This window comes from Melozone crissalis, unplaced genomic scaffold, assembly GCF_028551555.1.
Source record: "Melozone crissalis strain CALT ecotype California unplaced genomic scaffold, PUWL_Pcris_2 ptg000188l_1, whole genome shotgun sequence".
Lineage (NCBI taxonomy): Eukaryota > Metazoa > Chordata > Aves > Passeriformes > Passerellidae > Melozone > Melozone crissalis.
The window spans coordinates 498,381-510,958 of NW_026535953.1; the positions used below are offsets into that span (position 1 = coordinate 498,381).

Below are 12,578 nucleotides of genomic sequence, written 5' to 3' on the forward strand. Positions count from 1 at the left end.
ATAATAATAACAGTAATGTAATACTAGTTAAACAGTCTTTATCCATTGAACTGGCCATTTCAAATCAAAACTTCTAAACACAAATCAAACCATCATCCTTGTAGAATCTTTCACAGCAGTGGGCTAAAGATCCTGGTTTTGTTGACAGGATTTATTGGTTCTGGAAGAACAAGAGGGAAGTAGAAGCCTAACTACTTCTAGCTCACAGACCCGTCCAGTGAACAGAGCTTTGTATTTTGATGGGCTTGTGATGACTTTGAAATCAATTGGTCATTACAGTAAAAAAAATTAATGTTTTTTTGAACGTGACAGCAGAAATAACTTTAAGCACCAACTTAATAATAATAGATCACCAATTTAAGTTAAAAATTCATGCTATACTATCAAAATTTAAAGGTAAGTGATTATGTATTAGGTGATGGTATAAAGTGTATGTTCTAATGTGTAGGATGTATGCAAAGATACATACATACCTGAAAGTCCTTAGAGGAAACAAATTTTTATGTTTGCTGTCTGACTGTTTATCATACAATATTTGGTTTTATTTCGCAGGGATCGGTGAATTTTAACTTTGGAGTCCTCTATGCTAAGGATGCTCAGCCTGCAGATGATGAAATGTTCAGTAATGGTGAGTTTTTCACTTTCTCTTTAATTGCTATGCTGATCTGAATAAGAAAAAAACAAAAGCAAGAGAAAAAAAAGGATGGTTTATTATTTTTTACACTGTTATGTTTGTTTCCTCAGTATTTGCTGCAGCTCTGCTTACCCAAGCTTTGGGTTCCTTCTGTCCCACAGGGAGTTGCCCTGTTTGGTTGCATCTGGTGAAATTCACCCTGAGACCTTACAGAAGTAGCTCAAACTACGTGAGAGCCATTTGCAGTTCCCTCCACACACCTGGAGAATGGGTGACGTTTCTGAGGATGTGGCAACTGTACTTCTGTCAAAACTCAGTCTGTGAAATTTCTGGGGAAAACTCTTCGGTGACCTGAAGGGTTCAAACTCTGGTGAGAATCCAGTTATCAGGTGCTCACCTGGATGGTTCCAGCTCTTAAAGTGAACACTTGTACTCTTGCCCTGTAGTTTACATCCATTGTATTTTTGTTATTTTGCAAGATTTTATGTCTTTGCAAAATATCGTGCATTTCGCTCTTTGGAACCTCTCAGATTGTTCTTTGGTGTAGCACCACCTCACGGGACACTTGGCTGCCGTCCTGAAGGGGATGGTCGCTAGAATTGTAAATTCTGGAGAGTTTGTAAGTCTTCTGTCCCCAGGGAGCTATCATGCTTTGTTTACTTTTGTTCTGTTGGTTAGGCGCTGCTTCTCATTGCAAGTATGAATTTCAAACTACCCTGTTCTCTTTTTAACTGTTTTCCTGGTTCTCTCCGTACGGCAGGGAAAGACTCTCGTATCCTTGTCTTCAGGCTCGGTGCTGTCCACGAAGATACGGAGACTAAAAAAATCATAAGAAGCAAAATATGACTGCAGGGAAAACAAGCTGGAGAGAACAAAAGGTGATATTGTTATCCTTACCCTGTATTAGAAACATCCAATGTGCTTTGATGCTGGCAGCTGCCAGGGGCTTGTTAGCTCTTTGTAGGCAGGTGTAGGTGTTCGCTTGTAGGTTTTTTCTCTGGACAAGTCAATTCAAACTTTGCTAAGCTTATATTTGCAGATTACTCTCTAGCACAGTCCAGCATGACATTTTTGAATGCTGTAAAAAAAACATGTTACTTGGAAATTGCTAATGATGAGAAGCTTTAGGGGAAAAAAAGATTTCAGGGTTGGGAGACGTGAGAAGAATTTTGTGGGGATGTTAGACTGAAGTAAAGCACACTTTAGGCTGGACTGGCACGCTGGCAGGTCCCCTATTAAACAGTAGTGCTGAGATTAGCCTGGGGGTTGCCCATTGTTTCTGTAGAAATCAGTGTTTCCTGGTCTTCAGAAGTAAGCTGCTTTGAAAAGCTGGAAGGTGCAGCATGGTGACAATCCGTGTGCTCTGGATTAAAAGTAGATTTCAGAAGGGTCCTAGGCTTTTGTCTTTTCCTAGAAGCCGATGTAATCCTATCGAGGAGTTTTTAATTCTGTGCTGCCACGTCATCGGTCAGGGCCCTGTTGTACTAATCATCATACAGATACAAAACAAAAAATCGGACCCCGTCCCAACCACTTAGAGCCCAGAACACGATTTCCTCGGGCTGCCATTTGTGTGCCATCGGCACTCACCACGGAAGCGAGCTGGGGATTGTTGCAGCTGCTGGGAACAAACCGCTCCTCGTCACACAGGAACGGAACTGGGACGACGCCTCGGCCAGCCCCTCTCTGCCATCGTCTCCTGAATCTGCAGCAGAGCAGTTCCGGTCCATCCGGGCACGTGTAATCCAGTTCCTGATGATCTGAGCGCACGGAGCAGCGCTCCGCTGCTGTGGGGGGCTCAGGGAAGGCAGAGTGTGCATTGTCATCTTCCTGAACCTGCAGACGAATCCAAGTGAGAAGCCACAGGGTGGAAATCAGTCGCATATATGCTAAACGAAACTTGCAGGTTTTTTTTAAGAATTGTTTCTGCTTGTTCTTTTTTGTGCTTCAGTGCTTCGAAAACCTCTCTTTAAAATCAGTTCAATTCATCAGTTGAACCTTTGTTTGCAGACCCTCAGTGAGCAGAATTTGTTGCAGACTCAGTGCACACTGTGCCGGCCTCAGGGGAGTGTGAGGGGCTCACGTGTGCTACTTTTTGCTTTAGGACGCTCTGAGGTATTTATTCCTTTTGGGATACATGATGAGAATTGCCAAGAGAGGTAGTTACAAGGTATGACATGAGGAAAAAGCCTGTCTGGTTGGAACGTTGTTGCTGTCAAAAGTTAATTTTTCCTTCTTTCTTAGCCAGTAGTTAGCTTTTTGCTTAATTTTTGTGGTATCATTATTTTATTGTTTAAAAAATGGCTTCAAAATCACTTTGGTGGTTGGTGTTGGCCACCAGTACCTTGTTCAGATTTGCCTATTTGCTTGTAGCTAAAATGTTCGCATCCTGTTTATCATTGTATTTAAGAAACTGCTACCCAGCCAACTAATAACTGAATATCCATCTGTCTGGGACACGGGGAGAGGATTTAGGTAACGTCTTTGTTCCCAGGAAAAGGTTCCAGTGTAGTTTCTAAATAGAGGAGAAGGGGATGAAGACGCGGGGCTCTGATGCCATTGGGGCACCCCAAGGTCCCCAGGAGCGGGAGCCCCGCTGCAGTGCAGGAGCAGGTATGTTCTCATGTAATACTGAACAAATTATAAATATAAATATGACAATTTAAGCATGAAAATATTTTTTAAAATAGTTAAACAAAGTGGGTTTTTTCATTTGTCAATAGGCAGTGTTTTGATTGTAAAAATTATAACTACAAATAATATAAAGGGAGAAATCTAAGTATAGAAATATAAATATATACAGATATATATAAAATTTAAACCTATAAGAAAAAATTAGTTTTAGCAGTAGATGTGATACCTAATATAAATAATAACTTAGATACTTTCCTAGAATTTTATATATATTATATATAATTATGAATATAATGCATCAAAAGAAACTATAAATATAAATGTGAATATAATTATACAAAAGTATAAAAATATTTCAATATCGTTCAAAAGAAGGCTTTTTTTGTGTTTATTTGGTTAGAGACAGGGGTTTTATTTGGAATCATAGAAGTAGAAATCTAAATATAGAAATATACAGTCAATAAAGAAAGGTATTTATAAGAACACGACTGAACGACGCCGCCTTCAGCCGAATGGAACGAGCTCAGCCGAACCAAGGCGAGACCGGCCGAACCTGACGGGCTCGAGGGAACCGAGGCCAGGCTTGCGAGGCTGCCTGAACGGAGCCGAGCTCGGCCGAACCGAGCCCGCCGCTCTCGTGCGCGCTAATTAGCGCGAGTGCTAATTAGCACAGCCCAATGAGCTCCTGTGCCACCCCGCGCTCCCGGTCGTGTCGGTACGAAGGCCGGGCCGCCCGCGTGACGCGGCAGCAGGAGAGCCCCGAGCCGGGCGAGTTTAACGTGAGGCGGCGCCGCTTGCCCGCCCTCGGGGAGGCGAGCCGAGCCGAGCTCAGCCGAACGCGCAGAGAGCGGCTCCGAGTTGGGCCGAAGCGAGCCGGAGGGACGAATGGAGCCGAATGCGGCCGTCAATAGCCGAGTTTGGCCGCCAATAGCCGAGTTTAGCCGACAATAGCCGAGTTTAGCCGAAGAGCCGACTGGAGCCGAGTGACTCCGGAGCGAGCCCAGCTCCCCCGAGCGCAGCCTCCCGGGCAGGGCGAGGCGCCGGGCCGGGCTCGGGGTGCAGCCGGGGCTCTGTGAGGCTTCCCCGCCTGTCCCTCTCTCTCGCCCTCCTTCCTTCTCCCCGTATTCGCCTTCTCTCGCTCCCTTTCCCCCATTCCCTCTCCCCCCACAAGCCCGGCTCCTTCCTGTCCAGCCCCTTCCCCGCTACTCCCTTTCTCTTCCCCGTTTCTGCCTCCTCTGTCCACCCTCCCTCTACCCCCCTCCCGGGCTTTCCCTTCCCGTGCCGCTTTCCTGCACAGCCCGCCCTCCCTCGCCGCCCTTTGTCATGCCCTGCTCTCGCTCCTCTCTTCCGGTGCCCGCTTTCCTTCTTTGCCGCGCAGCCGCGGGGCTCGGGGTGCCGGAGAATGAAGGCCCGAGGGTATGGGGGTTCATCCGTGGTGCTGTTAACACAGTCAGAATGGCTCAGTGACTCTGTGCCAGGCTGGTGTGGCCTCAAAGGCTGCCCCTGCTGCTGGCAGAGTGTGTGAAGCGTCTGCTGAGCGGGCAGCGGCATCCCCCTGAACACCTTCTCGCAGCAGGGACGGAGATGGAGCCAGCCCAGCGCGTGGAAATGGATCTCTCCAGCTGAACGCTCAGGTGAAGCGAGCAGAGAACTTGCCCAGCATGAACCAGGTGAGCTGCACGTCTCCAGGGTAATGGTTCTTGCACCTTCAGAGCCACAGTGTCGCTGAGCTTTTTTTTTCCCCAGGCTTTCCATCACCTCTCAAACAGACGAATGCTCCCCTTGGAGGCTGCTGTGCCCTGGGGAGCCTGGCAGGTGGCCCCGTTGGTGAGAGGAGGGCAGCTGCAGGCAGGCAGCCCCCAGGAAAACACGGGAGTTTCAGTGGTTTCTGATGCCTGAGGAACGGGGAGATGGCGTGAGCTGAGCAGGAGTTAAGCACGGTCGTACAGAGGCCTGGCTGTTATGATTTAAGATGGCTTATTGAATATCTGTAGTTTCTATAGATATTTGTATATCTGTCCAAGTAGGATATAGAGCCTTGTGCAGGAGAAAAAGAACTCTTGATGTAAGATATGACCTGGGGGAGGCATCATGCCAGGCTATCCCTTCCAGATTTGGACGGCTTCAGTGTCTTGTGTGGCATGATGGGAAGTTCTGAAAATTAAGATTTCCTCTTTGGTGCGGGTCAGATGGGTGACGCCTGGCAGCTCGTGCACTGCCACTGTGCTAACCTGTGTGCCTCTCCTTCCCTCCCTGCTCCACAGGCAGCGCAACACGGGAGCAGCAGGGAGAGCTGGCTTTGTCCTGGAAGATGCAGGAGCTCGCGGTGGATATCTGAGCCTGCAGCTCCAGGCTGCCGCACGACGCAAGGGCTGCACACACCCAGAGCGTACAGGTACTGTCACAAACGTGGGCTGTCGTGGCTGAGCCCTCAGGAGCTGGCGGTGCCAGCTGGGAGAAGAACAGTAGCTTCCAGCCTTTTCTTTTGTCTGCGTTTCCCGTGTTCAGTCAGTCTGATTACTTCTGGGCATTGCCCAGCAGGGTGTGAAATGCTTCCAGGGCTAAAGGGGGAAAAAAAGGGAAACACAAACTATAATCCACACCTCAGGAGGGAGAAGGCATCTGTCAGGACAAACTCTTAAGAGAAATGGGATGAAGAATACTTGTTTATTCGGTCTTTGGTATGTGTAGCTAGTTCAAAGAGGTCTCCCAGTCCTTCCCATTAGCAGAGCAAAGGAAGAGCAGCAAAGCCCTCAGGCTAAGCCATTAAAAGCAGCAGCAGCAGCTTTGTGTGCTGGAGTGTGGCAGGCATTCCTAGGTTTACTTTTTGGTTTTGCATCTAGCAGTGGTAGAGGAAAGTTCTTTGCAAGGTGATAGTTCCAGCCTTGTATTGAAATGTGAGCAAAGAGGAACTTTCTCAGTTGGATTGGGGTTTATTCACAGCACTTGTAAACAGAGTTAACATTCAGATAACATGTGCAGGGAGTGTGTGCTGTGGGTTAGCACAAGTGACAAAGGAAGTGGGACAGGGACAGGGCACTTTCCCCTTCAAGGTACTGGTTTTTTTTCTGGAAGAATGACGTGAGAGCAGAAAAGTTGCAATGGCATTGCAGTTCCCTGCACAGAATATACCCAGGGAGGTGAAGCACAGCCCAGTGGTGCCAAATTCACCTGCGCCCCAATGGGGAGCATCAGTGAAGTGAGGAGGACTGAGGAGCTCTCCCCTTGAGCAATCACAACAGTCATGTCAACGAGTGTCACCCTTTTCCAGACCACTGGCATGTGCTTGGGGACAATAACCTGTGTTTTTTACAGCCAGGTCTTCTGAGCCGCTGCTCACTGCTCGCAGTGAAAAGAAACTTGTGTACAGGCACTCTGCAAAATTGCCACCTCAGATGCCACTGAAGCACAGCTTTGGCTTTCAGGCATCTCCCCTGCAAGCTGTCCCTTGCGGCGTTTCCGCACTGGGTTCATTGTAAATTCATTCCTCCCATTTTTTATTTGTAATTTCCAAAGAATATCAGTCGACTTTTACGGCCTCTTCAGGGCTCCCCAAGCTTCATACCACACCTAAATGCTCGTTTTCACTGCCTGAAGGGCTTCTCTCACCCGAGTGATTCTATGAATTTGGCCTGTACTTCAGCTTAAGGGGAAAGCTGTACATTGATTGCATTTTGGAGAAAAAGATTTGACTGTCCAGCTGTAAATTTATCTTGTGTTTTGCCTTCCAGGTTCGCTCGTATTGTAATTTGCAAATGGCACGGCAAATGCCACGAGAGCAGCTGGTGAAGGTGGCTCAGAAGCAATGACAAGAATGTGCTGCAAAGTTGGGTCCAGCAGTCCAGCTTTCCGACACAGTAGGGCAGGCACACCTTTTGATAAAGCATCAAACGCTGTAGTTTTTATTCTTGGTGTTTGTCTGTGCTCCCATTCTGATCACCCCTTGAAGTATTTTTCAAAATGATATCTAGGAGAGAAATCATGTTTATTCAGGGGGAGCCATAATTTTCATCTGTTCCAAATGCACCAGGTGTGTTTTAAGGCCTGCACACACAGCAAGAGCTGCAGAGCTTGTTGTGCAGTTTCCTGCAGCACTGATTCATTCTGTATTCCAGTAACCATGCCCTGGGCTGCCAGCCAGGCTCAATGCCAGGAGCGGGAGGAGCAGACCCGAGAGGTGCTTTGGGTGGAGCCCAGCCAGGTTTCAGGCAGCCCGCAGAGTCTGCCCTTGCAGTCCACGCCGGTCTGCTGTTGCCATCTGCTGGAAAAATCCCTAATGGATATTTCCAAAGGTGGGGAGGAGCATCCGCTCCTGTCACGGACCTGCTGGGGGCTCTTTGCCCTCTGGCTCCGTGCGCTCTGCCCAAGAACAGCGTGTGCAGCAGGCTGTCACCGCTCTCTGCAGGGTGAAGCACCTTCAGCCAAGGTCAGTGCAAGAGCAAAACAATCCTGCCAGTAAAGCCTGCTACTAGAGAGGCAAACAATGATCCTTCCAAAGGAATTCATCCTTCTTCTCCCTTACAACTCTCCTGTGTCATCACACGGCAGAATGGTTTGGGGTGGAAGAGATCTTGAAAACGACCTAGTTCCACCCCTGTCCTGGGCAGGCTCACCTTCCTCTGGGCCAGGGTGCTGTGCTGTCCCAGATCAGGTGGCAGATCTGTGGAAATTGTAATGATATTATTAAGGCGTGTCTCTTATTGCCTTGCCATTCGTGAATCCCGAGGCTGTCTTGTCCTAGTTTAGCTTTCTGATGTGGAGGAGCAGAACTGCCAACTGATATGGAATTTGGTGCTCTCTGTGGAGTGACATCCTGTAAAATTTCTGTCCCAGGAATGCTGTCACGATGGCTCTGCTCCATAGAGAATGACACGGCCTGATTGTCAGCAATTTTTGCTTCTGCAATAGTGTAAAAATGCTAAAATTTGAACACTGCTTATTATTTCAAAAGAGAATATTTTAAAACTGGAAGAGATAGCTGAAATTACACCTGAAAGGTAGCAAGAGCAAATACATAGAATATTTCTCCCTGTTTGTAGATATACTTTTCATTCAAAATTATGCTGATGGGGATATTCTTTTATGTATTTAGTGACTTTACAGATTTCTTCCCCGAGTTTTTTGAGTTCATAGAATCATGGAATAATTCAGGTTGGAAGGGGCTCTAAAGATCACCTCGTTCCAAGCCTGGTGCCGTGGGCAAGGACACGGTTCCATGGACCAGGTTGCTCTGAGCCTGATCCCAGAGCACCAATGGGCCTTGGAACACTTCCAGGGATGGGGCAGCCCCAGCATGTGTGAGCAACCTGTGCCAGGCAGGTGCCAGAGGAAGAAGAAAGCCCTTCCCAGCTGGAGCAGAGGCTGCTGCAGCTTGGCGCAGCCTCGTGTCACCGAGCGTGTGAGACAAAAGGGCCCTTCCCGTGGAGGGAGAACGGCACTGAAAGATCTTTTTTGGGAGGAGCGGAGCCATGGAATGCCAAAGCAGCCTTCAGTTCTTGCAGCAGAGTTGGGAACAACTGGAAGCAGGAGCAGAGCTGGCCTGGTGCCTGGCAGCTCTGCAGGCAGTGGGGATGGAGAAGGTGCAGTTGTCTGTCTTCTTGGCTGAGTCTTGAAAAATGAGGCACTTTTCTGTAGTTCCTTTTCAAGCATTACGTGGCAGTTGCCCCTAGAAGTCCAAAGGCAGCTGTTTTTTTAGCAGGAGGAAGTCAGGAAGAGGCAAAGCAGGCAAAGACATCAGATAAGTCTGGATAAAAATCTTGGCTAAGCTGTTTTTTCCCCCTCCTCCAAACAGGCAATTCTGAAGCGCTGAGCAGAGATCTGCCCCCGGGAGGCAGAGCAGAGCCGATCTGTGAGAGCTGACACGGGAGCTGTGGTGAGGACAGCTGCTCCCCTGCCTCGGTGTGGGACCTGCTGAGCTGCCGTTCCTGTGCTGGGAGTGTTTCTCCTCTCATGCAGGCAAGCCAGAGAGCTCCTAGGGAAGGAGCAGGTAAGGTTGAAGTGCCGAGATCTCCCCGGTAAGAAGTGCCGTGACAAAAGGAAATGGCCTCAAGTTGCAGCAGGGAAGGCTCAGATTGGCTTTGAGGACCAATTTGTTCACTGAAAGGGTGGTCAGGCATAGGAGCGGGCTGCCCAGGGCAGTCCTCAATGCTGGAGACATTTGAAGCATGGCAAGATGTGGTGTTTAGGGACCTGATTTGGGTGGGGGCTTGGCAGTGCTGGGGCAGCAGCTGGGCTCGATGGCCTTAGCAGGCTTTTGCAGCCTAAAGGATGCTATGGTTCTGGAAAGCCTCGACCCCTCTGGCTCCGACACCACACCTGGATGCTGACAGAAGGAGGCTGGTCATGGAGCCTGGAGGTGCCTGTGCCACAGGGAGGGAGAGGACAAGGCAGCGTCACCTGCAGGGAGGGTCTCGTCCCCAGAGAGCGGCCAGTGACTCCATCCGTGCCCGGGGCTCTGGGTGCACCCTCGGGGTGGACACCTGCCCTCAGGTTTCCCTCTGGGCACCCGGGGAGGGAACCGGGTCCATCCGTGTGGCACCTCCAGGGCCTGCAGGCTCTGGGGCCCTGCAGCCGTGCGCCCTGTCACAGGGCGGCAGGGACGTGACGCTGCCCGGCCGCGCCGCTGGCCTGGGATCCTTGCTGCTTTCCTCCCGATCCCACATGGCTGTAGCAGCAATCTTGTGTCTTTTCTTTATAAGCGTCCTTGGGAGAGTTCAAAGAGAGGGTAATTAGTTATGTCAAAGCCTACATATTTGACCTGTTGGCACTCAAGAGAAAAGACAAGAACCTGCTTGGCATCCTTGTGCCTGGAAGTCATTGTGACCCAGGGAAGTGAGGAAGGGGCTGGCCGAGGTCACTGAGGCTCTGAGATGGAGGTGAGTTTGCATTCCAGTTGATTGGAACGGAGGCTCATCAGAAGTTTCCTCGGCTATCCAAGGCACAGAGCCCTGGAGGCAAGTGAGCCTGAGCTGCTGCACGCTTGCTGTGAGCTTTGGGGTGAGGGTGCATCGTTGCAGGCCTGGGATGGATTGAAATGCGCTGAGGAAAGCAGCGGGAGGGAGGGAGGGAAATGCTCTGTTAGCTTGTGCCAATTCTTCTGTCAGACTCATCACGGCGGGACAGCGTGGAGACTGAAAGTGTGAGAAGATGTGGAGGGGAAGAGAGAATCTGACGGGAGCAGCGAACGCACGAGTGCACGAATTTTGCTTTTTGCTTGGATGTAAACTCAGGAGTTGAAAGGAATTTGGGAGTGAGAAGGGACATTTCAGAAGGTGAAGAAGAAAAAGAGGTTGTTGTTGTTGTTACAGTCCTGGCAAAATCTTTTGTTCTAGCTAATAAAAGAAGTTAGTTTAAGAAATAAAAAGAAAAAAATGTAGTGTTTTTTTTTTTACTTGACTATTATATTCATTGGTGGTATATGGTGTGTTGTTTTATTTCTTGGTATTATTAACTCTGTGTAAATTGTTTTTTGAGTGTAGCTGACTTTCTGGATGGGTTGGTTTGTATTTGAGGCAGCATTAATTTCAATAGGATTCTTTCATAGATTTCTGATGGGTATTACTGAGATTTTGGTTTTGTTTGCTGTATGTATAAACATAGAGCTTTGGTAGGGCCAGCTGGGCTGCTGGAGTTTAGGGTGTGAATTTATGAGATGGCTTTTGTTAAATGCAGATTTTAATTTTTGAAATGTTTTCCAATGTAGTGGTTTTAAGGTGGTTTTTAAGAATTCATTGTATTGTTTCCTGTTGTTTGTAGTTGGTGTATGATAAGGGATGTGGTGTGACTTCTTGAACGCTATGGTTTTAGTGTTCCTAAGTTCTGATTTCTTTCTGGTTCGATAGTTGTTTTTTTTTTTATTTTTTGGGAGAGGGGCATTTATATGGTGGGTTTTTATAGGCAATACGTTTTTTAATTTAGGTAGTGATATTTTTTAGTATTTTAATAGTTTAGGTTTTTGATTTTCATGGTTTTAATTATTTTTTTTAATTTTTTCAAATAACTTTTCTAGATGATAGGTTATTATTTGTGCATTAGCATAAAGGTAGAGCTTTAGGGACTTTTTTTAGTAATGTTTAGGGTCAGTTGTACAGTTTTGAGTCTAGTGAGTTGGTTTGATTTAATTTTTACTGGGTGTTTGTTTTTATTAGCAGTTGTGTCATTTTCAAGGTGTATTTGAGTTTTTTGGGGTTTTTGAGATACTGGTTTAGGAGGAAGTTTATGATGAGAATGTGCGGAGGTTTTGGGCTACTTTATAGTGGGGTTTAATATTTATTGACAGTTAGGTTTATTTGAGTTTTTATTAGGGTTCAATGACGTTGTGGGACGTTTGTTCCGTTAGTAATAGCAATGGGTTTTGTTTTGATGTGCTGCGATGGGACGAGCGTGTGCTGCGTGCCGGTGCTGACAAAGGTACGGTATTGTTGTGGTTCTGGTGCGTGAGGTTAATGAACTTGTATGGTTTAATATAGAGATGAAAATAGAAATAAATATACATTTAAAAATAAATATAACATTAGAGTGGTAGACATAAATATAGATAACAGATACATACATAAAACTATAATGCGTGGTATATAATTGTAATATATTATCATATAGATTAATGATAGTCTGTTATATATATATATACACAAAGATATATAAATATAGATTATAAATATAAAAACATTTAAATAGAGTTAAAATAAATGGAGGGGTGTTATTAGGTTGTCGGCTGGGGTTTTTAAATAAATGATAGAAATAAAATATCAATTCAGATATACAAATATATTTATTTGAATTAAATATTTATAGAGATTTGTATTTGTATCTATAAGTAAAAAAAATATAATACAGAAAATACATATCTATTATATTAGAAGGTATTCTCTCTAATATATATAATATCTATGAATATAATAAATAAAAATATCTATATAAATATCATTATAATTTTGAAAAATAAATTTACCTGCTACATTTTAAATCTGGTTCACATAAAGGGGTGTCCTTGGTTTTTATTTGGTTAGAGGCAGGAGTTTTATTTGAAATAATGTAAGTAATATAGAAATGTGGATCTTAAGATAGAAATATATAATAAATATATAAAGAGAAATTGCTAAAGTATTAATACAAATTTATATATAAATATATGGAAGTAATATGAAGAGTTGTAGTATAGAATATAAATAATATTATATGGCAATATAAATTATAAATGGGAATATAAATATAAAAATATGTAAATATAGCTTAAAAAAAAGGGAATGTTTTGGCTTTTATTTAAGTAGAGGCAGGGGGTTTTTTTTGAATATTGTAAGTGTTACAGAAG

At 45.8% G+C, this 12,578-nt stretch overlaps 1 long non-coding RNA gene across 1 annotated transcript; it reads left to right on the top strand.

Moving 5' to 3' along the window:
• Positions 1–550: 550 nt before the first annotated feature.
• LOC128949026 (uncharacterized) lies at positions 551–10,823 on the top strand. Its single transcript, XR_008484177.1, has 3 exons — positions 551–628; positions 745–1,512; positions 10,372–10,823. It is a non-coding gene; the product is annotated as an uncharacterized LOC128949026 (long non-coding RNA).
• The last annotated feature ends 1,755 nt before the right edge of the window (positions 10,824–12,578 follow it).